The sequence below is a fragment of the Gopherus evgoodei genome, chromosome 6, assembly GCF_007399415.2.
Source record: "Gopherus evgoodei ecotype Sinaloan lineage chromosome 6, rGopEvg1_v1.p, whole genome shotgun sequence".
In the NCBI taxonomy this organism is placed as follows: Eukaryota; Metazoa; Chordata; order Testudines; family Testudinidae; genus Gopherus; species Gopherus evgoodei.
Genome location: NC_044327.1, coordinates 134483250 through 134509608, shown reverse-complemented (window position 1 = coordinate 134509608; position 26359 = coordinate 134483250). Strand labels below are relative to the sequence as shown.

The 26359-nt window shown below is 59.9% G+C and overlaps 1 protein-coding gene across 6 annotated transcripts in view; it reads right to left on the bottom strand.

Moving 5' to 3' along the window:
• IL11RA (interleukin 11 receptor subunit alpha) overlaps positions 1-26359 on the bottom strand; it is a 75316-nt gene that overhangs the window by 28836 nt on the left and 20121 nt on the right. For 3 of the 6 annotated variants that reach the window (XM_030567684.1, XM_030567679.1, XM_030567685.1), the window contains exon 1: positions 18715-18796. The exons of 1 other annotated variant lie outside the window; for it this stretch is intronic. The gene's annotated coding sequence lies outside the window, so the exon portion shown is untranslated. Of the gene's footprint in view, positions 1-2453; positions 2489-5864; positions 5918-18714; positions 18797-26359 lie in introns of those variants that run through there. 2 more of the 6 variants (XM_030567683.1, XM_030567682.1) reach the window with 2 other exon arrangements.

Here is a 26359-nt window from a genome sequence, read left to right as displayed (position 1 = left end):
TCTGTCACAGCCCGGGTTGAAGAGTCGGCCTGGCCTGAGTGCCCCCAGATTTCCCCCAGTGCAGGGCTGGTGCAAGGATATTTTGCGCCCTAGGCGAAACTTCCATCTTGCGCCCTTCCCTCCCCCCAAAAAAGACATACATTATACACAATACACGGTCACAGAGTAACATGTTATAATTTAGAATTTATGTTTCCGCGCTTTAAGTTTAGCAAATTTAGAAACAAGTTCCTCCAAGTCAATGCTGTGAGCAATGTCATGTTCTAGTGACAAGGTAGATAGCCCAACAAGTCTTTGTTGCAACATTGATGTTCGCATGTATGTTTTTATCAACTTGAGCTTCGAGAAGCTTCGCTCACCACTGGCCACAGAACCTGGGAGAGTCAAGAGGATGCGAAGAGCAATAACTGTGTTAGGGACATTATCTGTCAGCTTATTTTCCCATATGAAGTTCAATACATCTTGCGGTGATGAACTCCTTTGGACTCGTCTAGCGATAGCTTGCAATTCACTGCACAAGTCAAAGGCATCAATATCTTTGGATTCACCATGTTGCAAAGCTTGCTCCAGATTCAAGCAATGTTCCATAATTTGCTTTGGTGTTTTATTTTGCAAACTGTAAACATCATATATGAAGCCAAATACTGAACTAATCTGCTGCATCAACGTGAATCTTTCTTCAACCGAATGTATTGCTGTGTCAATGACTGCAAAGTAAAAGTTCACTTTGAATTTTTCTTTCGGATCATAAATAGGTTCGTCATCTGCTTCATATGTGAACTGCTTCCTCTTCTTTCTAATACGGATTGGATCTGGTTCAAAAAGTGCCGGTATATCCAACTCCTCCGCAAGTTCAACTGCATCTACCAATGTTTTCTCAAAGGCTGCATCACTTCTGCGGCCCACAAGAAACTTCTTGGTTTCTCCAAGTTGATTAATGGCATCACATATATCAAATTCTTTTGCCTGAAGTTGTTTGCTAGTTATGTTGATCTCAAACAATATGTCATACCACAAAACAAGAGAAACAAGAAACTTGAAACTAGAAATGGCTTTTGTAAAAGCCTTTGCATCAACTCGTGATGTATTGCCAGATGATCCTGTCAGAGTATTGTCTTCATAGATGTCTACCAGAGCATCACAGATGTCACCAATGAAAGCAGGATGGAAAAGCTCCCCCCGCAGAAGACCTAAGACATGATGGCTGGATACATAAACAGACACCTGTCCCTCACAGGCACTACCTCCTAACATGCCAATTTTGCTCAGGACAGAACATCATAGAGAAATACTATGCATTCAGTGGTCTCTACACTGGCCAAGCAACAGCACGACAACTAACCTAACCAGTCCATCCAACTTTTTTGACTGCTTCTTGGGCACTGGTGAGGGGTAGCGGTGCCAGACTGAGCCCGGTGATGGGTGCACTACAAATCTACAAACTGAGGCAAGGTGCTGGGCCTAGAGTCCTGCTGAGACTGCTGTCCTGCCCCAAGTGGAGCACAGCCTCCATGAGGAGAGAACTCAAACAAATATCACGCTCCTTCTGCATGATTCCCCCAAGCACTTCTTCAGGCAGCTGCTGTGGGGGTCACTCACAGGCTTAGGCCTGCCTGTTGCAGGCAAAACACAGCAGCAGGGCTTAAAACTCAGACAGGGCTGCCCAGAGGACTCAGGGGGCCTTGGGCAAAGCAAAATCGGGGGCCCCTTCCATAAAACATTTGCAATACGATAGTAACATGTATTAGGAAATGTAAAAAATAACTAGTGAAATACATTCAAAAATTAATTTGTAATAATTTGAAAATAAACAAAATACATTATTTAAAAACATTAAAAGCTGTAATGGTCTGTATACATTTGCAGTTACATAATGGGCGGTTGCTGGGTGATTGTGATAGTTGGTACCAATGGGCTGTCGCTGCCTGGGGGTGGTGCTGTTGTTGCCCAGGGCTGGGTGGGGAGCTGGGCTCTGGGTTCAGGGGTGCCCAGCTCACAGGGGCTGGGCTGAGGGGAGATAGGGTCAGGGGGGTGTCCAGCTCAGAGGGGCTGGGCTCAGAGCTGGGAGTCAGGGCTGTGGGGGGATGAGGTCGAGGGGGTTTCCAGCTCAGAGCGACTGGGCTCGGAGCTGGGGGTCAGGGCTGTGGGGGGATGAGGTTGAGGGGGTTTCCAGCTCAGAGGGACTGGGCTCGGAGCTGGGGGTCAGGGCTGTGGGGGGGATGGGGTCGAGGGGGTTTCCAGCTCAGAGGGACTGGGCTCGGAGCTGGTGGTCAGGGCTGTGGGGGGGATGGGGTCAGGGGGGTGCCTGGGGGCACTGGGGCAGCTCAGCTCTGCAGGCTGCTGTTCTCTCCAACCCTCCAGGCACAAGGGGAGCAGGAGCAGGGACCAGCCAAGGACCAAGGGGGCAGGAGCACAGGCACCTGAGGCCAACCTGTGGGGAGGCACTTGCTTACCTTGCCCAATGCATGAGCGTTGGGGTCCTCTTTCTTCCTCCACTCCACCAGACCACTGCTGAGGCTCTTTTCTTCTCCGTGCCCCTCGCTGGGGCTGACGTGGAGGCTGAGCCAGGGGGCAGCCGCCGCTTTCCTCCAGAAGCTGAGGCCCTGGTGTTGCACCGCTGTCGCAGGGCCCCTGCCACGTGCCCTAAGCAGAGCTGCGCAGCTCTGCCCAGCCGGGCAACGAGAAAAATGGCATAGGCTGGAGCCCCTGCTCTGGGAGGGAGAGGGATTCTGAGCCTCTGCCTGCAGCTCAGAGATTTCCCTGGGTCAGCACAGCCGCCGTCAGCCCGAACCTCTGAGCTGCCATGGCGGCGCCCTGACCCCGTGGGCGCCCCGGGCTGCCGGGCTGCCACGGTGGCGTGCTGACCCCGGGGGCGCCCCAGGCTGCCTCGGCGGCGCGCTGACCCCGGGGCACCCCGGGCTGCTGGGCTGCTGCGGCGGCTCCCTGGCCCCGGGGGCGCGCTGACCCCGGGGTGCCCTGGGCTGCCGGCTGCAGGCAGCTGCTGCCGCGGGCAGCTCAAACTACCTCTCCAGCAGCAGCAGCTGCAACCATTTAAAAATTTTTGGGGGGGCACCGCTTTTTGGTGCCCTCAAATCTTGGCGCCTTAGGCAACCGCCTAGTTTGCCTAAATGGTTGCACCGGCCCTGCCCCAGCAGCACCGGAGCAGGATGCCGGCCCCAGACACGTCTGGTTTCGAGTTACACCATGTGGAGCTCGCAGGGCAGGGGAACCGAGCCGAGCCGCAGTGCCACAGTGCCACGGTGAGAACGGCCTCTGAACCCAGCTGCAGCACTGTGCTAATGGATCTCACAGCCAGGATCCCTCCAGGCCCCAGCACCGCGCTGAGCAGGATAGAGTGTCCTGCAGAAAATCACACGGCTGGTGCTGCCAGCGCCCGCTGGCCCTCTGGCCCGGCAGGCTGCTCCTGCCCTGGAGTACAGCAAGGGCCCCTGGGGGGCTCAGCTTGGGCCGGGGTTTACTCGATGCAGTTTATTATTGGCTTGTTTGTTTATCGTCCGCCCAGGCCAGGATTTTCTTTTTCCACATCCTGCTCGGGATTTATTTGGACAAGCTGTGACCAGCGATGTTTGTATTTCTGTCTCCTCGGGCAGCACCCAGAGTCCTTGCAAGTTACAGATTAAACCTGCCCTTGACGCCGCGCTGCCACTGTCCAATGGTGGGACGCTGGGCAAAATCCAGAGGGCCTGGAAACCAGGGGCTGCTTTAGCAACCTCTGAACTGTAGGAGGCGCCACCAAGCACGTGTGCACCCGGCTCCGACATCTGTGTCGCGCTGCAGCCCAGCTGGCCTGCTGAGGTTGCCCCAGTACCCTCCACGCTAGCCCCTGGGTTTTCACTTGCTCTGAACTGCCTAAAAGACTCACCTGCTGGGCTGAAAATCCCCAGGTTTGTGTGTGCCCAGGGGACAAACGGGCATGGAAGGCTTGAGCAAACTCAGGCGAGCTGTTATGGAGCAGGAGGAGAACAAAACCCATGTCAAAAACCCACCGCCCCGTTATTAAACCAAACCAACGTGTCTGGCTGCAGGTGCCTGGCTGCAACCACAATGGCCGGTCGAAAAGGGACCTGGTCAGCGCTGTTAACAGTCTGAATGGTGCGGAGCTGGCAGGCTCCCTGTCTGTCTCTGCAAGGCTCCCCGGAAGTGACAACACGTCCCTCCGGCTCCTAGCAGAGGCACAGCCAAGGGGGCTCCGTGCACTGTCCGAGCACCGGCTCTGGAGCTCCCATTGGCTGGGAATTGTGGCCAATGGGAACTGCAGGAGCAGTGCCTGCGGGTGTGGGCAGTGCGCAAACCCCACCCCCCGGCTACCCCTCCACCTAGCAGCCAAGGGACATGTCACCACTTCCGGGGAGCCCCCTGAGGTAAGCACCACCTGGAGCCCACTCCCCTGCCCCAGGCCTGAGCCCCCTCCTGCACCCAACTCCCTCCCGGACCCCATACTCTAGAGCCACTCCCACACCCCAACTCCCTGACCCAGCCCCCTCCCAGAGCCTGCACCAAATTCCCTCCCGGAGCTCGCATCCTGCACCCCCTCCCGTGGCCCAACCCCCTGCTCCATCCCAGAGCCCCCTCCTGCACCCCTCATCCCTGGCCCCACCCCACAGCCTGCACCCCCAGCCAGAGCAGGGCCTTGGGGAAGGGCTGGGGCAGGGGGCAGGGCTAGGGTTTCGGTTTTGTGCGATTAGAAAGTTGGCAACCCTGCAAAGGTGGGATCTTCATTTTGCACAGCTTGGCCGCCCACGCGAGGGGCAGGCCACGGAGATCTGGCAGGAGACGGGCCCTGGCCGAGTGAGAACTGCACTGGAGAATTCTAGAGCAAACAGCTCTGGATTTGGGTGAATGGCACGCCTGGAAAAACACACTGCAGGTTGCGCGGCCGTGTATTAAAGACGGCAGAGCGGCCATTAGGGGCTGGCTGGCCCCCCTCGCTCTCTTCGTGTATTGACAGGGTGAGAAGTGCTTGCAAGTCCAGAAAGGATCGATTTTTCTCTCTGGCTAGGTTCTCAGACGGCCCTGGCCGTTGGACGTTTACCCACATGCGCCAGAAAATGCAACACGCGAAAAACCTGGGAAAAGCCAAAAAACTCCATATAAAAAAACCTTAGATGAGGTTGCTACATGACAGCAACAGCCTTCTGTATCAGCTCACACAAACACTCCAGCATTTAATGGCAAAGGCCTGGATGGATGGTTCAGGGCATAGACCTTCGCCTATGCAAAGGATCAACACAAACCCATTATTCCTCCCTGCAGCACCACAATGCACCACAATGCCTATTTCCCCACAACACAACGCCCAGTATGTTAGCCCCTCGGTCTCACAGTATACGTGCAACACAAAATCCTTCGGCAGCCTCCAATGCCGGCTCTACGCGTAAAGAATTCGTCTGTAACTCTTGAGACTGGCACAAGCTTTTCCTGTTAAACCACAGGGCCAAACATTATTCTCTAGACACAGCAGTTACCAGACCTCTGCCAAAAACGTTCTAGCGACAACTGACATGTCAACTGGCGCCATCCACACAATCAAACCGTTAGATCCTGAAATCAGGATTTAAAACCAACAGAACCAGCCCCTGGGCCAGAGCTAAGGTTGTTATGTTGTGACAAAATGGGCATTTGTATAGTGGTTACACCCAGGGTGTTTCTTTGGGCATATAACAGAGGATGGCTGGAGCTATTCGTTCTCCTGCTGCCGAGTGCCTGGCTTTTGTCAATGATGTGATGGGGCTATCGCTCAGCGAGCCAAGCTGCTTTGCTTTGGGGAGAGTCTGTGCATGCACACAGAGTACTGATGAAGTTTTCACTCTCTTCTTAACCCCCTTCCCCAGCTCCCTAATCACCTGGCAGGCCAGTTCAGCCGGGGATTTACACAGATGCAGTGTCGCACACTGTAGCTTGGAGATTACCTAACAGTGAAACCACAATTGCTGGGTGGTATTGCTGTGGTTACTGGCCTTAGCGAGGTTACGACAAAGAAAACTCTTCAGGTTAACTCCTTGGTGGCCAAAGGCACTTGCAGCTCCCAGGGGACAGAACAGCAGAAGAGCTCACGGGCCCATTCACCAGATGGCAGCGGGTACAGGGGGCAGCCCCCAGGCCAGTTTCCCCATCACTGGCCTGGCCTGCCTCGCTGAGACAGCTAGTTCAGGTCCCCGAGGCAGGCCCAGGCTGGCACTGCTTTGATGGCGCTGGGGTTGTGTGGCAGGAAATATTTTTCATGAGTTTTTGCATATGTCACTGGGTGCCAAGGGCCCTTGGCTTCACCACAAAAGCCACTGAAACTTCCCCAGAACCCCTCCCCGGCGGGCCCACCCCCTGCTGGAGACTTGCTATTTTCAGCACAACACAATGTGTGTACGTAGGGGGGGTGCAACCCCCCCCCCCACTCTGAACTCAGATACAAGCTGAAAGCTACACACAGAACCACGCCAGCAATTCAGAGATTCGAGGGCCAGCTGGGACTATAAGATTGTCTAGTCTGAGCAAGTCCTCACATTTCACCATTACCCCAGTACTGAGCCCAAACACTTGGGCTTGGCTAAAGACCCTCCAGAAAAGCCTCCAGCTGGGTCCGAAGTCAGAAAGAGCTGGAGAATCTGCCCTGCCCCTTGGCAGTCTGTTCCAATGGTTAGTCACACCCCCCCTCCTCTGGTTACACATTTGGGCCTTGTTTCCAATTTGTCTGGTTTCTGCTTCCAGCTGCTGCTTCTCGTCCAGCCGTTCTCTGCTATACTCGAGCGCCCGTCAGTGCCCGGGGTTTCCCCTGGTGAAGGCGGCGATGCAGAGAGCGAGTCACATCTCAATCTGCTCATTGATTAACTAGACAGAGGTTTAACTCCGCCTGGCTGTATTAACCCACTTCGCTTTCCACAGGCCCAGCTTACGCAGCGACCCCGATCACTCAGTGTGGCTGCCCGGCCTCGTCACTGTTTGCCACTCCGCCAGTCTGTGTGCCAGCCGCACGTCTTACCAGCAGGGGGGTTATATTTACTGCCCGATCGGGGCGGGGGGATGTTGAAAAGCATCAGGCCTAGGACCGAGCCCGGCGGCATCCTGCCAGGACCCCATTCGATGAGGATTCCCCCTCCCGTAGCCAGCCCTGAATCGGTTACCATGGGCGCCGGTGATATTGCACGGCAAGCGCTCGCTTTCACCATCCGCATCTCCGTTCCCGTCTGTCTCCCTGGCTGCATAGACCATGAGCTCTCTGAGGCAGGGACCGGCTGGGTCTGGGCAGCGCCTGGTGGGACCCGATCGGGGGGGGGCCTCTGCAAAGGCAACATCCCCATGCCAAGCCCCAGACAAATGCTGAGCCCGCGGATTCCAGCAGGGAAATCCCACAGGGCAAGGGCCTGCGGAGGTGACACCGACCCCAGCTAGGAGCCAGCCCAGAGCCGAGGGATGAAAAAAGGCTGACGGAGAGAGGGAAACCGGGCCTGGGTTGGATCTGGCTGCTAATCCCCGAGCACAGCCAGCCAGCACAGTGGCCTGGCACCAGGCGGTGCCTCCCCTCGCCAGGAGGAGCCCAGAGAGGGCACATGCCTTGTGGGGGGCAGAGAGACAGAGCATGGGAAGCCCTTTGCCAGCATCTGAGCGCGGCGCCCCGCCCTGCTCTCTGCATGCCAGCTGCTCTGCCCCTGTCGCTGCGGAGAGGGGAGAGGGCTGCTTTCTCTCCTTTCAGTCCCCCCCACCAGGGCTAAGGGCTGGCAAACGCCATGTGGCACGCAGCCCCGGTGTCAGCGCATACTTCGCAGGGCACGGTTATGAAAGCCTGGAGTGCGGGGCCACATGCAGAGCCGGAGCGGCTCAGAACAGCCAGCTCTCTGTGCCTCTCCCGGCTCCTCTGGCACGGCCCCGGTGCTGGCTGCCCTGGCTGGCAGCTCCCGGCCCCTGGCCCGGCCCCAGCAGTGAGGAGGGAGAGGGCTTTGTGCTCAGAGCCCCCTGGAGAACCCTGGGGAGGGGCCTGTGACGAACTGGGAAAGTTCTTAATGTTTTCTCTGAATACTGTGTTGGTGCCTCAGTGTCCCCATGGCAGTTCTTAAGTATCTGGCAGAGCAAAGGGCCAGTGCACCTAAATGCCTGACCCTCTGTCTCCTAGCAACTGATGGCCTGGGCCCCTCCTCTGCAAAGGTGCCAGCTGAAGGTGTTGGAGACAAAGGGATCAGGTGACCTCCTGGCCCAGGAAAGGGGCTGAGGAGAGAGGAGGGGCTGGGAGGGGTTGTTAGTCTGGAGCTGGCTGAGGTCAAGGGTGGAGGGCAGACCTGGGGGTCTGGTTCACTGCCCCCCAGAATGGACCCAGCCGAGGGGTCCGGTTCGCTGTATCTACAAGCTCTGTTTTAGACCCTGTTCCTGTCATCGAATAAACCTCTGTTTTAGTGGCTGGCTGAGAGTCATGTCTGACTGCAAAGTGGGGGTGCAGAACCCGGTGGCTTCCCCAGGACCCCGCTGGGACGGGCTCGCTGTGGGACGCGCACGGAGGGGCAGAGGATGCTGAATGCTCCAAGGAGAGACCCAGGAGGTGAAGACGTGTGAGCTTCTTGCCCTGAACAAGTCTGCTCCAAGGGAGAGGAGGTTCCCCAAAGTCCTGACTGGCTTGGTGGGGTGCAGTTCCAGAGCATCACCCGGTGACTCCGTGACAGGGCCTTCCCCAAGCGGGCAGGGTGGCTGCAGAGGGGCCTGCGGGAAATGAGCTGGTGGGGTCTCAGGGCCCAGACCATAAAACCGAAGCCAAAAGGCACCTGCCCTGGTATCGGCCTGACGTGCCCGCCATCACCAGAGTTTGCCGGGCTTTGGGACACCGCACAATTCCAGGCCCCCGCCGGGGAAGGGAGCGGGGCTGAGATGGAAGCGAATGCTACATACGACAGCTCCAGCGTAGCTCTGCGCAGCACCCCTGTCAGGCAGCCCCGGGCAGCTGCTGCCAGCTCAGAACGACGCTGCCACCGTCAGCGGCAGCACCCAGCCCGAAGAGGGTTGGCTCAAAGTCACGAGGCCGAGAGCTGCCAGATTGAAAAGCTCTTTCTCCGCTGCAAGGACAGGAGCCCGGAGCTCATGAGGAGCCGCAGCCTCAAGAAAGCAGCACGAGGCAAAAACCTGCCCCTGGCTGTGCTGTGCCTCCACCCCGAGAGCCTGCAGGGCCAGGGCTGAGCCAGGGCAACCGCAGCTCTGAACCCAGCATGGCCCAAGCAACAACACCCAGCTCCACCAACAGGGCTTGGCCCCTGCCGCTCTCAGGGCGCTTTGCCAGGGAGCTCAGCGCCGGAAGCCTGCAGCTCAGGGGGCTCCCAGCACTCGCAAAGGGTGAGACAGGTCTGAACCCTACGGACAGCGGCCAGGGTCTGCCCACGCAGAGCCTTCCCGCAGAGCAGGGACTGGGAGTAGCGGGCAGGTTCCTCTCTGGGCAACCAGGCAATCAATAGACTAAAGACAGTTAACGCCATTAATTACAAACAACTGGCATCAAATGCTACCCGTGAAGCTGCACAAAACTTGGCAGCCACAAATCTACATACAAACGACTTCATCACCTCTACCCAATGGCCCCCACGACACTGATCCCTCGCCCGCCCCATCCACCAGCCACTAGAACGTCGGCGAGCAAAGCGAAACTCACAAGCCTTCCCCAGGCAAAAGCATTCCAAAGGAGGAGAAAGTCCTGCCCCCCCCCCCCCCGGCGGAGCTCACAAGGGATCCACTGTGGAGTTTAGTGCGGATGGTGCTTAGATACTACGGTGATGGGTGGCAGGATAAAACAGGATAGATAGATAGATAGATAGATAGATAGATAGATAGATAGATAGATAGATAGATAGATGGGGTGGGTGGGGATAGATAGATAAATAGACAGACAGACAGACAGAAGCAGCAGAGGTGGGTCTGGAGAGATGCAGCTGGCCGGATACAGATGCCCCACGTCTAGATTTGCTCCAGCGATGACCTAATCCCCAGCAAAGGGAGTCCCCAGCCCGGCAGCCGCAGAGCCAGGCCTCAGCAGGGGAAACAATGGGAAACTTTCTTCCTCCGCTCGGTGGATTCCTCTGCTGCTAATTACAGAGCAAGAGGCGCCTGCTGCCCACGGCCTGGTGCAGCCAGGGAGCTCTCCTGGCCATGACCGGCCTCACCCCAGCCCGGTCCGGCCTTGCCACGGTAGGCGGGGCTGGCTCCGAGCTGAAATGCAGCAGCTGCTCCCAGCCCTCCCCGGGTGTGGGAAGCCATGCTTGGCGCACACACAATCACTGTGGTGCCTTGGGAAGGTCGGGGGGGGGTGTCACCTTCTTCCATTGCATGGAGCCAGGGGGACAGCCGGAGCCAGCTGCCCCTCCCATCCCAACACCCTCCATGCAGCTGGAGGCCAGCGTGGGTCCAAGTAGCTTCCTCCCCCGCCGCCATGCTGAATCCAGCCAGCCAAGGGGTGGCCTTGGCACCCCAGCTGGGGCAAGCTGCCAAGCTGCTGGCCGGGGGCGACTCGAGCCTCGAGGCACCAGCCTGTGCGGTCCCCTGCCCCCCACTGCTCTGTATCCCTTGCTTTGCTCTGAAGGGAAGGACTGGGCGCGGACGGGGCCGCCTGGCCCTTGGCGAGTGTCCACCCTGGCAAAGCCCAGCGTGGCACAGAGATCTGGTGAGCAGGGTGCTCATTACCTCTAGCCCTGCTGGGTGATGCAGGCAAAAGCTGGGCTAAGACGCAAGCAGCAGCCCTGGCCGCCTGCTGCCTGCTCTGATCTGTGCCGGCGGCAGCGACAATACTCCTGCGTGCAGACATCTGCCGGGTGCCGGCTGGGCAGCAGGCGCAGTGGGAAAACCTGCCAGCAGGGAGCTGGAGAGCACAGAAGAGCCCAGGCTGGCTGGAGTAAAGGGGGTGGGAATTGCCCGAAGGGCCCAGCGTTGGCCTAGCTCAGACGAGGGAGCGTCCTGCTTGGCCCTTGAGCTCCGGGCCAGGACGCTGCCCCTGGCCCCTCCCCTGCAGCGCGGGGAGCGCTCTGCACAGGGCAGTGGCGCGGCTAGCTGGGCCTGGTGGTGTGGCTGCCAGTCCTGCCACTCCGAGCAGCATGGTAAAGGTGCCTGTGAGGCTGGATAAGGCACAGGGACTTCCAGAGGGGCAGTCAGGAGACAGGGAACAGAGGCGGTCGAATGGGGCAGAGGTTCCGGGGGGCGGTCAGGAGATGGGGAACGGGAGGGGGTTGGATTGAGGTGGAGTCGTGGGGGGGTGGTGAGGGGCAGGGGTCCCAGGAGGGGGCAGTCAGGGGACAGGGAGCAGGGGGGCTGGATGGGTCGGGGTTCTGAGGGGAGCAGTCGGGGAGGATAGGGGGTGGGGGCCAGGCTGTTTGGGGAGGCACAGCCTTCCCTACCCAGCCCTCCTTACAGTTTTGCAACACCGATGAGGCCCTTGGGCCAAAAGGTTTTCCCACCCCTGGCCTAGCTGCTCCCAGCCAAGCTCCCGGAGCTTCAGCAAGAGCTGAGCTGAGCATGGTCCGGATCAGCGTGGCTCACTCGCGGTTTTCTCACAAGCCTCATAGTGTGGGGCAGTTGTCTTACAGCCTCACCTCCCGGAGTCCTGGGATTCAAGGGGACCCTTGGCTTGCATGAAGCAAAGCAGTAAGTTTCCAGCCCTCCTGGCTGCAGGGAGAAGCTAGGAAATGTGACCCCTACATCCTCGAAGCCCAGAGGACAACTGACCAGACCCCCAAGCAGGTTACTTAAAAAACCCAAAACCTCATGATTTTTCAAGCCAGTCTCGTGATTTCTGGAGGGCTCGACTCATGATTTTGGAAGGTTTGAGGCTGGACACACACCGCCGGTCCCAGCTGATCCCAGCACAGGCGGGGAGCTGCTAACATGGTCCTCCACAAGAACTGATCCCTTTCAAACGACGCGAGCCCGACTGTCCTGGCTTATTCCCGAATGCCACGCCACACAGCACCCCCTGCAGGCCACTCGGACACAAGCAGCAGTGTCACCCCATCGGGAGGCTCCTGCTGGCTGCCAAGCCCGAGGACAGGGGAATGGAACCTTGCATCTCTCTTTACAAACGACCCCTTCCAGACGGCGTGTTTGTGATTTCCTTGCGCCTATCTAAATGCAGACCTGATCCCCAAGCACCTCTTGGGGGGCCTGAACCAGCCAGCACCTCAAAACGCCCAGCACTTATGGGCAGGACCTGCTCCCGGCACATGGCCCCTGGCATGGCCCATCAGCAACCACTGCCCTGCTCTGCCCCATCCACTGCCCAGAATCTCTGCTCCGTTTGCTGCTCGTTTTGTTTCCTGCTGAGGATGATGAAACACATCGCGTGCGCACACAAAACACATACACAAATACACACATGCACACACGTGCTTGCACAAACACACGCACAGAGACACACACATGCACATGCGCGCACACACAGAGACGCATGCATACACACAGACATGCACGTGCACACACATATGCATATGCACACGGACACGTGCACACACAGAGACAGACACACACACAAACTCACCCACATATGCACACACAAACGCATGCACAGAGACACATGCACACACAAACACACGCACATGAGCACGCACACACAGACAGGGACACATACATGCACACATGCACACACAGACACACATGCATCCACGCACGCATGCACACATAGACACACATGCATCCACGCACACAGAGACACACATAAGCATACAGGCACACACACACGCACACACATACAGGCGTGCGTGCACGCACACACACGCACACACAGACAGGGATACACACACACGTGCATGCTCACACAGACACACACGTGCATGCACACACAGAGAGACACGCTTACGGGCACGCACACATGCAGACACACACACAGGGACACACACATACACACGTGCGCACACAGACACACATGCATGCTCACACAGACACACACACAGACACACACGTGCATGCACACACAGAGACACACACGCTTACGGGCACACACACATGCAGACACACACACAGGGACACACACATACACGCGTGCGCACACGGACACACATGCATGCTCACACAGACACACACACACAGACACACACGTGCATGCACACACAGAGAGACACACACGCTTACGGGCACGCACACATGCAGACACACACAGAGGGACACACACATACACGCGTGCGCACACGGACACACATGCGTGCTCACACAGACACACACACAGACACACACGTGCATGCACACACAGAGAGACACACACGCTTACGGGCACGCACACATGCAGACACACACACAGGGACACACACATACACGCGTGCGCACACGGACACACATGCATGCTCACACAGACACACACACACAGACACACACTGGTTCTGTGCTGTGCCCCGCAGTGGCCTGGCAAGGCGATGGCAGGGATTCCTGGGGGAGGCACCAGGGTCGGGCCAACTTTCCACTGCACCGAGTGCTCTGTGCTTGGGGGTTTTTTGCTTCATTTGATGTTGCTCTTCAAAGCGAAAGGGAGAGGCGGGCAGAGATTGGGCAGGCGGGGGGGGAGAGACGCTCAGGGCCTGGGCTGAGGAGAGAGACCGCTGCCAACCAGGCCGAGGCGCCATGGAGGCCTCCGAAGCTCCCTGCTGTCACTTCTCCCCGAGGGTGGTCTAGGGCAGACCCAGCGAAGTGGCGGCACAGGGAGCCAAGTGGGCTTGGCAGCTTCTCCTCCTGCATGCTTGGCACGGGCCTGCCGCCACCAGGGTCACCGGCCTGCAAACAGCGTCAGCCACCCTGGGTGCTGGGTGACGTCTCGCCCATGGTACCCTGGTCATGGCAGAGGGATCCAGGCTGGGCTGGGTGCCAAGTGCCGGGCAACCAGGACCCACACGCTGATGAGCCTGGATGGGGCCTTCAGCCCTGGGGGGCGTCCTGGTGAAATGCACCCGGGCACCATCTGGCTGTGGCTGCAGCTGCAGCCGAGAAGCCAATGGGCTTCTAGCCGAACTGGCTGGTGAGAGCCCATCTGAGCCAGCCCAGGACACAAGGATCAAAGCTACTCGCTGCTCAAGACACAGATCAAAGGCTGCACCTCGCTCGGAGCAACGCCAGGAACATTCCCGCAGCCGCTTCTGTCTCCGAGCTGGCCAGGGAAAGCCCCGTCCCCACGAGCCCATCCGTCTCTCAGCACTGCACCGTGGGACGAGGGCACCCGGCCCGGGACGAAGGAGATCAGACAGCCCCAGAGCACCTTGAGAAGAAGCTAGAACCATATCCTGGGCCTGGCTACCCCGACAACTGCCAAAGTGCTTCCCAACCCGGGGGCCGCCCTCTCAGGTGTAGATCTCCATTGACTCCCCCCACGCTCTGCACCGGAGTCGGGGATCTGCCCCTCTGGTCCTTACACCTCAGGGATGAGCCGTCCCGGCAAGCGAACAGTTCAAACCAAACAACCTCATGCAGCACTTCACGGGCTGTGGGTCCCAAAGAGAAACAAACCCATGGGAGGGGTGTCCCTTAAAGAGCCACTGGGGCCCTGGGGCGATGGAGGGCTCATGGACACCGTCCTGGACACGGCCCCGCCCGAGACGGGGATCCGAACAAGCCTTCCGCCAGCGGGAAGCCTTCGACCCGCAGTGCAGCAGGGGTGCGCGCCCTGTCCTACCTACGCACAGAGCCCGGGCTTTGGGGGGTAGTGAGCGCATGTCTCGCTGTGGGTCCACCAGCCTGGGCCTGACCCCATCGAGCTGCGAGGACTCACACCAGGTCAAACTCCAATTCGCCCTCCCAGCTGCAGAGCTCCGGCGGGAGGTGGTTGGGGCTAAACCTGATCCCCACCCAACCCCCTCGTTCTCCTCGGTGCTCCTGGAAATGACCCAGGCCCAGATCCCCAGCGGGGCCGAGGGGGCCTTACCACCTCCTGCCTCTCGGGAGGAGGGATGCTCCTTCCACCGGCCCAGTCACGGCCAGGATGGAACATGTGTCAGACTGTGCCCGCCACCCCCCAGCAATACCCCTATGGTCCAGCAAGCCTCGCGCCCGTTGCTTTCTCCCTGGACACCAACCCCAAATGTCTAGGGGGGACAGATTCCTCCCCGCCTCGGCACTGCCTTTGCATGGCCTGTCTTTAATGCTCCCCCGAGTTACCGGCCCTAGAACGGAAACGGTTCCCCCCCGTGAAGATGCCAATTAAATCAAGAAAAACTCTCTGCAAATGCTGCCCTTGCTCCGAGCGCCACATGTGACGAACTGGGAAAGTTCTTAATGTTTTCTCTGAATACTGTGTTGGTGCCTCAGTGTCCCCATGGCAGTTCTTAAGTATCTGGCAGAGCAAAGGGCCAGTGCCCCTAAATGCCTGACCCTCTGTTTCCTAGCAGCTGATGGCCTGGGCCCCTCCCCTGCAAAGGTGCCAGCTGAAGGTGTTGGAGACAAAGGGATCAGGTGACCTCCTGGCCCGGGAAAGGAGCTGAGCAGAGAGGAGGGGCTGGAGGGGGTTGTTAGTCTGGAGCTGGCTGGGGACGAGGAGTGAAGAGCAGACGTGGGGGGTCTGGTTCACTGCCCCCCCCGAATGGACCCGCCGAGGGGTCCGGTTCACTGTATCTAGAAGCTCTGTTTTACTGGCTGGCTGAGAGTCACGTCTGACTGCAAAGTGGGGGTGCAGGATCCGGTGGCTTCCCCAGGACCCCGCTGGGCAGACTCGCTGTGGGAAGTGCACGGATGGCAGAGGATGCTGAATGCTCCAAGGAGAGACCCAGGAGGTGAAGCCGTGGAAGCTTCTTGCCCTGAACAAGTCTGCTCCAAGGGAGAGGAGGCTCCCCAAAGTCCTGCCTGGCTTTGTGGGGAACAGTTCCAGAGCATCGCCCGGGGACTCCGTGACACCACAGCAGAGCCCTGGAGCCATGCACGAGCTGGGAGCCCAGGTACGGCCATGTGGCCTGCAGCCAAGTGACCCCAGAGCAGCCTGGTGCCCGGTGTGCCCCAGCACCTACCCACCAAGCCAGGGCCAGTTCTGCAGCGGGTGTGAATGTGCTGGAGCTGACAGAGCTGTGCCCACGTGCCCACTGCAGATCTAGCCCCAGTCGTTCTCCCATCAAAGTGGAGTGCTTCTCCCAGGAATATCCCCAGCCAACACCCACGCGGATCCGCCAGCCCTGCAGCAGTGTTCTGGCGTGGGGGCTCCCACCAAGGTATCGCACGAGGACCAGCCACTTCCTTGCCTGCTTCTGCAGCGGCTGGGTGCTGGGGCCAGAAGGGACCAAGGCATAACCCAGACCAGAGCATTCGGGCAGCCCCCACCGGCCATGTGGCTCCCCTCGAGTGGCTGACCCCTCCTGGCCCAGTGGGCCTGGCATGCAGGGGCCCAGAACAGATGCAGCAGAGCTCAGGTGAAAGGGGTGGACCTGGAGCCTGCTGCCTGCTCCCCGTCATTCTGCCGCCAGCTTCGGTCCATTTCCAGCGGAGTCACGGGGGCAGAAACCCCAATCCCAAGCTGGTGGCAATCAGCAGAGAGCGGAACGACACCGAATTACCCATGTGGCGTGTGTGTTGCCATGCCCAGAGCAAAGCCCCTTGCCCCGTCCCAGCCGTGGGCCATGTCTAGGGACCGGGGAGCCCACGGGGGTTCGGAACGACGGGAAGGCACTAGAACGGCTTCCGTTCGTTTGTCTGTTTGTGTCCCCCAGAGACGGCTCTGAACCCCAGCTCTCCGAGAAATTCAACCCCTCTGTTGGAACAAGCACAGGGCGAGTCAAGGCGACAGTCGCTCCTGCCTGGCTTTTGGGATCAGAGTTGCACCCCTCGCTAGGATCAAACCGAGAGAGCGTCTCTGGGGCCCCCAGCTCCCTTCACACCGTAGGGCCCCCGAATGGGCTGAGCCCGGCCGGCGAGGACACCAACACTGCCAGAACAAGAAAGCCCCAAATCCCTTCGTACGGACTCGTATCTCACTCATGAAAGCCTCCCCCACCATTCTTGTCTTCTTGCTGCCACTCCGGAGCACCCAGCCTGCGCAGCGCAGGCATGTCCTGTCCTACGGGCAGGAGCCAGCAGCAATCCTCTGCAATGGTGACATCCAGCGACCCGCAAGCGGCCGAGTGCCTGGCTCCGATACGGCTTGTAAACCCCTGCCGAGGGGCACTGCCCAGCTGCCAGCGCTGCTGCCCACAGAGCGTGCCCGAGCGCAGAACCGGCCGGAGAAGGACGCCGCTTGGATTGCACATTGTGCCACTCCCTGGTGCGGTGCCCTGGTGACACGAACCAGCAGAGCGCAGTAACTGCACCAGCTGTTCTGATCTCCCCAGGGAGAGAGCGGGGAGGTGGCAGAGGGGTGCCAGTCCCTCGTCTCCCCAGCCAGGCACACCTGGCAGAGCTCACCCACTGACTGTTGGCAGAGCACGCCCCAAGTTCTGTCAAGCCGTCTGCTACCCCCTGCAGCAATGACACCAGGGCCAGATCCTCAGCTCACTTCTCCACTGGACCTGCTGGAGTGTGGCTGGTTCACATCAGCTAAGGACCTGGCCCCACACGTGATTGGGTCCAATGGAAAACCCATGATGGGGACAAGGTTCATACAATCACCATCAGGACAGGACAGGGGCCAGGTTCCCACCTCAGCTACTCCACTGAAGTCAGCCGAGGTACACCGGCATTAAACCAGAGTGACTCCGGATTGGCACCGGGGGCAAGCAGGACGTCCCTCGGCAATCCCCTCTCTGCCTCAGGGCTCCCCCAGAGGCAGGACACGACGGGGTGAGAGGGCTGTGTTTGTTGTGAACACTAGCAAAGGCCTCCATCCTGCCGGCTCCGGGCACGGACAAAAATAGAAGACAATAGACATAAGCAGCCAACAAATGTTAAGGCAGACAGATTAATGAGCTCCCAAGGCAGCTGGGGAAATCTGAATGAGCCCGTGGCTGGCCAGACCCACAGCTGGCATAGGGAGGCACTGGGGTGGCACCAGGAGAGGGCTCGGATGGGAGGCAGAGTAGGAGAGCCTTGCAGGAGGCTGGTGAAGGCGTGTATACAGCCAGACTGGCATTTACACTGCTGCTGGGTCCCCACCCGGCCCCTGCTGCCCCCTTCCCCATCACACTGAGCTGCAGAATGGCTGATTCCCACCTGGGGCCCCCTGCCCCCCTCACACTGCACGAGGGGGGGCAGCCTGCCAGGGACAGAGCATGACCCCCAGTGGCAGAGACAGAGCCCCCATCCCTCTCACTGGGGCAGGCCACTGAGACAGTGACACTCACCCAGGGGATGGCTGGAGTCACCCATAGACTCAGCCGGGGCAAATCCGGAATGTCCCCCTCCCCCGTCAACCCGGTTCCGGTCACCGTGGGGCAAACCCAGAACACCCCTCCTGCAGCCGACCCTGATCCCGTCACACTGGGGCAAACCCACAACAGCCTCCCCGTGCCCCAGCCCAACCCTGATCCAGTCACCCCGGGGCAAACCCAGAGCAACCCCCCGAGCTGGTTCCAGTCGCCGGAGCGTAAATCAGCTTTCCCCTCATGCCCAGTCAGAGCCAGGGCGCTCCGGGCAGCCTGGCTGGGCAGTGACATCTGTGCAGCCCCAGCCCACGAGCACTCGGGTGGCCTGACGTCCCGATACCATCGGGCCATCCTGATATTAGGGGCTTTGTCTCATATATGCAACTATTCTCCCTCCTGGCCCACCCCCAGCAGCCTCCTCCGCACACGGTGCCCCGGGCCCAGCACAACCACCCCTGCGCCAGTCTGGCTCCCCACCCCTCCAGCCTACCTTCAGAGCCAGCTGCCTCGGCCTCGGCTCCCCATGCTGGGGCTGCCCCGGCCCCGAGCTCGGCGCTCGGCGGAGAAAAGGGGCGATTCTCCCCCTGCCTGCAGCGGGAGGCTCGACAGCGCGCACCAGAAACCCACTCGCGCTGTCCCCCCCGGCCCCGCTGCAGGGAACCGGAGCCTCTCACGCTTGCCCCCCCGGCCCTGCTGCAGGGAACCGGAGCCTCTCGCTTCCCAGCGGTAACCCGAGGCGCTGGCAGAGCTGCACACCAGGCACCGAGTGCGGCTGGCAGTCCAGCCCGGAGTCACTGCCAGCTGGGAATAGTTTTTATTCTAAACAAACAAAAAAAAAAACCCTTCTTCCCGCCCCCTCCCCCGCCCGGGCCGCCTGCCCCTCGGCCCCCAGCCATGCCGACCGCACGCTCCAGAAATTCCTAAAAATAATCTCGCAGCAAAGTAAGAGCTCAGCAGCAGGGGGAGGGGGGAGATTTCAGTCCCCAGCAGCCGCAGGTCGCCAGGCAGACGGGGCCGGCGGGGGCTCTGCGGTGCGGACCCCAGGAGCCAGACAGGGGGCCCAGAGCTGGTCCAGCAGTGAGCCCCCTCTTGCTCCCCGTGGGATAAACATGCGTGGCACCGCCCGCCGGGACTGCCCGGGAGCTCCAGGTGTGGGATGCGCCCCTCCCCTCATTAACCTCTGGGACCCGGGACAGAGCTCCTCCAGCCCCCCTGCAGGAGCTGGAGGGGAATGTTCCACCGCCAGGAGAAGGGAGAGACGCAGGCCTGGGAACCCCAACAAGAGATGGCTCCAAAATGGATCTGAACCAGGCCCCCAAACCCTGCCAGGAGAGGGTGTCAGCAGCTGGCCTGGCCATCATCGGCCCTCAGTGTATGAAGAGTTTGCCAGGCCGGGTGCAGATGCGCCTGGGGATGAGGGTACCGGTGCTCCCGGAGGCTGAGAGCGGGCACTGCCTGGGCATGGCAAACTGGCCTGCCTCCCGACAGTCACGGGAAGACTGGAGAGTGCCCGGACCAGCCCTGGGGCCGTGATGGGGCTCACAAGCCAGCCAGGCAGCCTGAGCAGGGTGCCAGGGCAGTAGGAATCCCAAACCACACAATGTCCCTGTGCCCAGCCACTGATTCCCACCTACGCCAATTCCTCAGTATGATGCAGTAGGGTCTGTCTGTGTGGGGATGGGAGAGCCGGGGATGTCTTTAGGTGAGGGACAGGATTTTTAAGCCTGTGACCTGAGCCTGGTAGAGGGGGAGGGTGTCAGCACCTTTCCCCGGGAAGCTGGACAAAGGAATCGGCCGGCTGGAGGAGGAGCAGTTCAGTTTCGGTTTGGGGCTGGGTGGGGGAATTCAGGGGATCCTATGCTGGGATCCAAGCACCCTGAACCCCCAGAAGGACTCGATTGAGGGGTCCTGGTTGGGCCTCCAAGCTCTGCTGTAACCTGCATTCCTGTGTCCAATAAACCTTCTGTTTTACTGGCTGGCTGAGAGTCACTGTGAGTCCCAGGGGTGCAGGACCGGACTCCCCCACACTCCGTGACACTCAGCCCCCACTTAGCTGCCTCCTTTGGAGCCATGAGCCCTAAATAAATCCCACTACAAACCCACCTTCCACTTTGCCCTGGTGGCACGCCCGGGACCCAGGAGTAGGGGAATGCCCTCCGTCCCTCGCCTGCCCAACACCGTGTCTTGCCCCCAGCCAGCCCCACAGCACTTCCCCCACCAGTGGGCAGGAGAGAAGGAGCCGTGGTCTGGTCTGGGAAGCTTTCTGGCAAACAGCCTCCACTCCCTTCCAAGCACGAAGGCTCCCAGGTCAGCCAAACGCTGGAGAGAGGCGGCTCCAATCCAAACAGCTGGCCTCCAGCGCTGGGGCACAGGGGAGCCTGCAGTTGACCATGTGTTGTCCCTCCCTTTCAAAACAAAGCCCCTTTGGGCACCTGCAAGGCCAGGTGAAATACACCCCTCCCCGACCCCAAACACACAGGGTCTCTGGGGGCTGCTGGGGACCAACCCTGCCAGCTAGGACCCATGAGCTCCTTGGCGCCTGCAGCAACCTGGGCCAGTCGTCAGGCAGAGGTGGAACGACACAGGGCTGCAGTACCCGCCCCCCTATTCCCAAACCCCTCCTGGGAGTGGACACAGCGCAGTGGCTAGACAGATGCCAAGCACCCTTGTCACCTGCTGAAGTCCACAGGCTTGGGGGCTGCCCAGGCTGCAGGAGGGTGACCGGGGCAGACAGTGTCACAGAAGGGATGGGGGGACAAAGGGGTCCTCGCTGCTCAGCCCAGCCCTACCCGGGATGCAGGGCCAGTGCCCCTGGGAAGCAAGACCCCAGGGCAGGGTGGGGAGGGACCACGTCTGCAGCGCTGAGACCAGCGCCTGAGACGGTGCCTCCTCCATGGCCTTCAGCACCGTCCCTTCCCCGCCACTCAGCTCTCGCCCTCCAAGCTGTCCAGGCAACCGCCTTGCTGAGCTCGCAGCGTCCGTGCCAGGAGCCAGCCGTGGGCAGATGCTGCCTGCGGCCACCTGCCATAATCACCATGTCAGCCAGAGGGAGAGGGAGGGTGGACATAGGGCCCGATCCGGCAGGCACCCCCATCCCCAGTGACCTCAATGGGGGCAGGTTCACTCTTCTGTCCCCACATGCCAGCAGCCTGGGGCTGGCCAGATCCTCTACTGAGCTGCTTCTGCCTGTGGCCAGAGGATTGAGGGCAGGCGCAGCTGGCAGGGCACCTGGGGCACCCTCCGAACTGTCAATGGCCACTCCCAGAGCTAGGAATCAGTCAGAGTTGGGCACCGACAGCGGCAGACTCTGCTGGCCCTGGGCACAGGGCCCTGCCTCCAGCCCTGCCCCGCCCTGGTCTCCAGCAGCCTGGCAGCACCGTGCAGCCCCTCCGGGGTCCCTTGACTTAACCTATCCTTGGTGACTTTACCGGCATGACAAAAAAGGGGGGCGATGGCTACCGGAGTTAATCCACTGGCACCACTTCCTTGCAGGACGCCTCCCGCTCAGAAGAGTCCCTGGCCAAGCTGTGCAGCCATGGAGCGAGGCACAGGAAGGTGTGATTGGAAGCAAGTGCCACGGACCCGGGGCTCAAGAATCACCCTGCGCCAGGGGGCCTCTCAGTCAGAAAAGCTCCGACGGGTCCCCATCCTGTTGCAAACGCGGCTGCGGCCAAATCCACATGGTTCTGCAAACAGAAACCAAGGCCTGCGTCCCATTTCTGTCTGCCAGGCTGGAGTAGCCATGTTGGGCCCAGGATATCAGAGAGACAAGGGGGCTGAGGTGAGATCTTTCATACCCAGACAAGCTGTCGTGCACCACAGAGCTCTTCTTCAGCGCTGGGACCCGCGGGAATGTACGTGCAAGGGGGAACAGACCGCTCAGCGGATGTCGCTCACCCGCATTGCAAGAGCCATTCGAGGTGCAGTGGCCTGGGACCCGCAGGAAGGTACGCCGCGCAATGCAAGGGGGAAGGGACCGCTCAGCGGACGTTGCTCACCTGCATTGCAAGAGCCATTCGAGGTGCAGTGGCCTGGGACCCGCAGGAAGGTACGCCGCGCAATGCAAGGGGGAAGGGACCGCTCAGCGGACGTTGCTCACCTGCATTGCAAGAGCCATTCGAGGTGCAGTGGCCTGGGACCCGCAGGAAGGTACGCCGCGCAATGCAAGGGGGAAGGGACCGCTCAGCGGACGTTGCTCACCTGCATTGCAAGAGACATTCGAGGTGAAGTGGCCTGGGACCCGCAGGAAGGTACGCCGCGCAATGCAAGGGGGAAGGGACCGCTCAGCGGACGTTGCTCACCTGCATTGCAAGAGACATTCGAGGTGCAGTGGCCAGCAAACAGCTCAATTCCCAGACCTGAGGAGCTCTGCATACCCCTGAAAGCTTCTCTCTCTCCCTAACAGAGGTTGGTCCAATCAAAGGTTTTCCCTCCCCTAGCTGGTCTCTACCGTCCCCTTGCCACATGTGCAGACTGGAACATTCCCAGTGCTTGTTGTGAACAGGCTGATTTTACACGACGGCGCATCTCAGAACAGGGGCGTAACCACAACGGGTTAAAAAGGAAACATTTCCATCAACTAAAACTTGTTTTTAAATTTCCCTTTGGAAAATGTCGAGGTTTTCACGTTTCGCTCCAGTTCAAAATGAAGCCGAGTATCAAAATCTCCAAATCCTCCACGCGACGGAATTCCTGGTCTCTGCCCAGCGCTAGCTTTGGACAACAAAAATCAGGGCCCCTATGGCTGTGCACAACAGACACAATTGCTACAGAAACCTCCTCACACATGGGGGCAGCGGGGCTGGAAACCTGCTCTGAGTTCTCATCAGCTGCAGGGACAAGGGCCCCTAACACTTGAGCTAAAGGTGCCTATCTGTAGCTAGCAGAAGTAGTAGCTCCTTTATCTTCCACTGGTGTCTCACACGCACTCTGACCCCCATCAGCTGCAGCCGATTGCAATGGTGTGTAACTGCACAAACACTGCAGGAAGAACGCAGGCATTTTGTAGATCCAGCCCCCCCCTCGAGCCCAAGCGTCTCTGGCTTCCCTGTGGGACCTGCAGGCTCCAGTCTGAGAACATCCCCAGGCCATCAGACAGGCTGGGCAAGAGCAGGAAGGCGGGGAACGACCTGTTTGGAAAGTTGTACGGAGTGTTAACGTTCAGCCAGCAGGAAGAGGGAACCTGGCCCCACGTGAGGGCGCACGCACCATGTTCCACAGAGGGGGCACAGCCAGGGCAGGAGCTGACATGCATGTGATGGGGCAGGAGACACACTCACCCAGTAGGGAGCAGCACCGCATGGGCCAGCTGTGGCCCCAGTCCTGCAATCAGACCTGTGTGAGCAGAGCTGCTCAGTTACCCCCGACCCCGGGTTATGCTCCCTGGCTCTTTGCTCCCGGCAGGGGTAGGATGGGCAGCTTGGCAGGCAGTGCTCCCTGGGGTTCCTGCCAAATCCCACAGACCCATGGGGGTCCGGGAGTTGATCTGCAGAGCACCCTGATCCACAGCCAACACCTCGGACACTGATTCAAGCTGGGCCAGGCCGCACTCTGCAGGTTCACTATCCTCCGCCCCCAATGTGTGGGGAGAGTATCTGGCAGCAGACAATGCTCCCGCGTTGCCCCAGGCCGCTCACAGCTTTCCACGAGGAGCAGAGACGTAGCCACTCACCCAGAGGCTGCCGCAGCTTGCACGGTGCTTCCCCTTCCTCGGGCCTCCAAGGGGTTCACAAACCCAAGTGCATCTAGTCAGCCTGTCACTCTGCAAGCAGGGTCAGGGAACCATGCTCAGGACACAGATGGGGAAACCAAGGCACAGGGCGACTAAGTGACTTGGCCACAGTGAGCCACCGAGAGGTGGCCATTGCTCATTAAGAAGAAGAAATGACTCGGTGAGCCCCAAATGTGCTTTGTGCCAGAAGGGACATGGCAGGAGATTAGGCAGGGACCCTGCCCCAGCGAGCTCAGCCTAAGTGAGCATTTGGTGAGGGAAAGCAGGCCTCTGGCTCCCTGGCCTGGCCCATTACACAGCCCCCTTTCCTGCCTAGGTGTGACAGAGGCTTTGCGGGGCCCAGATTCCCGTCGGGGCTGCAAGGGGCCCCATTTTCAATAGCAGTTCCCCACCCTAGACGTGCGCTCAGCCGGACGAGCCTATAAACCCCCAGCTGGCTGGAGAGCCGATGCCGCCCAGCACGGAGGTACCTAGTACCTGCGTGCAGACAGCAGGAGAATTGCCCCTTACGCCCGGGTGAGACATTCCTGCTGCTCTCGCTCCAAGCCCTGCGACAGCCTGGGGGACAGATCAGCCCGATGTGAAAATCAGGGCAAGGCCATGGCTCTGTTCTCAGCTCGGGGTGTCGGCTCTGCCCCATCTCCGGAACGACCCCCACATGACCACCGTCCTGGCACGTGCCCAGACGCAGTCCCGGCCTCTCGCCTCCTCACACAGACGGCCCTTCATGGGACGCACACAGCTGCTGCGGCGCCGGGAGCACTCCCCCCATCAGCAAGGCCGGCCCCCACCCGGCCCCTCTAAAAGAGGCCAGATGCCCAGCTGGTGTTTGGGAGGGGGGAGTCTGCGGACACAGATTGTAAAGCAAGCTTCCCTCAGGTGCGTTTGCCTTGGCAGCCGCTCAAGCCAAGCCAATTAGGCTACAGAAAACAGCTATTAAAAACCAAGGAGAAAAATAACGTTCTCCCCCGCTGGGCCCCGGGACTGGGCCGAGGTTCCTTGTCAGGCTGAGCCCTGGCACTACCGGGCCCAGCTGGCAGCGGGGCGTGAGGGACTGTAAAAGGGCAGCCTTGTTTCGGAGCGAGTCCTGCAGCACTTCCATCTCCCAGCATGCCCGGCACCTGGGCTGGGAGGAGAATAGAGACCCCCCCTTCCCTGTCCCCCAACTCCCCCCACCCCCCAAAACCGCTGGGAGCCGGAGGCACTCAGCTCTGGGGGAAACCCGGCCCCAGGTGCATGTCACTGGGGAGGGGATGTGGGGACAGGGGCGGGGAGGGAAGACGCCAATTCATACCTGCAAACGGGGCAGCAAGAGGGAGATCGTCCCGCCACAGAGGGATTGCTCCAGCCCCGTCCCCACCCTCCAGCACTGCTTGGGCAGAACCCAGCCACGGCACACAGCAAATGGAGTAAAAGCTGGGGAACGGCTCCTTCCTGAAATGTCGCTGGGTGACAAAGTGGGGGGTTCTCTTGGGTTTTCCAGTGAGTTCCAGTCAGGGGGTGGGCCTCAGTGTCCCCGAGTGTTACTGGTTTAACGAGCGGATGGGAGAGGGAGTTTGTTGTTACAGAGGGCCAGCGACAGAACTTGGGACCCCAGCCAATGGCCTGGAGGATGGAGACCCCAGTGACTGGTGACCTGGGGACCCGGAGATCCAGCTCAGGAGTTGCAGCCAGTTCTAGCCAGGGGGAGGACAATGGACTGTACAGAGAGGACCCCGGTGACCTGACCAGCTGGTTCCAGCCAGAGGGGCCAGAGGACAGAAAAGGGGAGAGGAGGCCCAGGCGACTCTGTTTACCTGGAGAGAAGACAAGGACAGAGGTGGGGCCTGGGGCATCAGATACCCAGCTGGGAAGCAGGGGGGGGGCTCTGGGCTGGAGAGGGGGAGCAGGCAGATCCCCCCTGGATGCAAGGGAGACTGAGGAAGGCTAGGCCTGAGAGTTTCCTGTGCTGTGTTCAACTCTCAATAAACCCTCCCGTTTTATGCTGGCTGAGTGTCACTCTGGGCTAAAGAACAGGCTTGCATCAACCCCTTCGGGGGTGAGGAGGCCCGGGGGGGTCCAGAGCGAGGGGACTCCCTGAGGGGGCCCACGGCAGGAGACAGGGATGCTAAGGCTCAGAGAGGTGCGGCTCCAGGAGGTTGCCCCAAGAGAGAGTGGACTCCGAGAAGGGCTGTCGCACTGAAGGGGGGTCCCCCCAGGGACCGCACAGGGCCAAGAGTGGGCACAACCTGTGAGTCTGTGACAAGGGGGAATCCTCATCCAGCGGGTCTGTTTCCAGTGGGGTCCTGGCAGACAACATCAAATCCTCAGTGATAACGTTCACAGATGAACCCGCAGGTTAGGGAAGGGGTGATTACTGAAGGGGGCAGATTACTGATACCAAGCGGCTTGGTCAGTCCGTAAG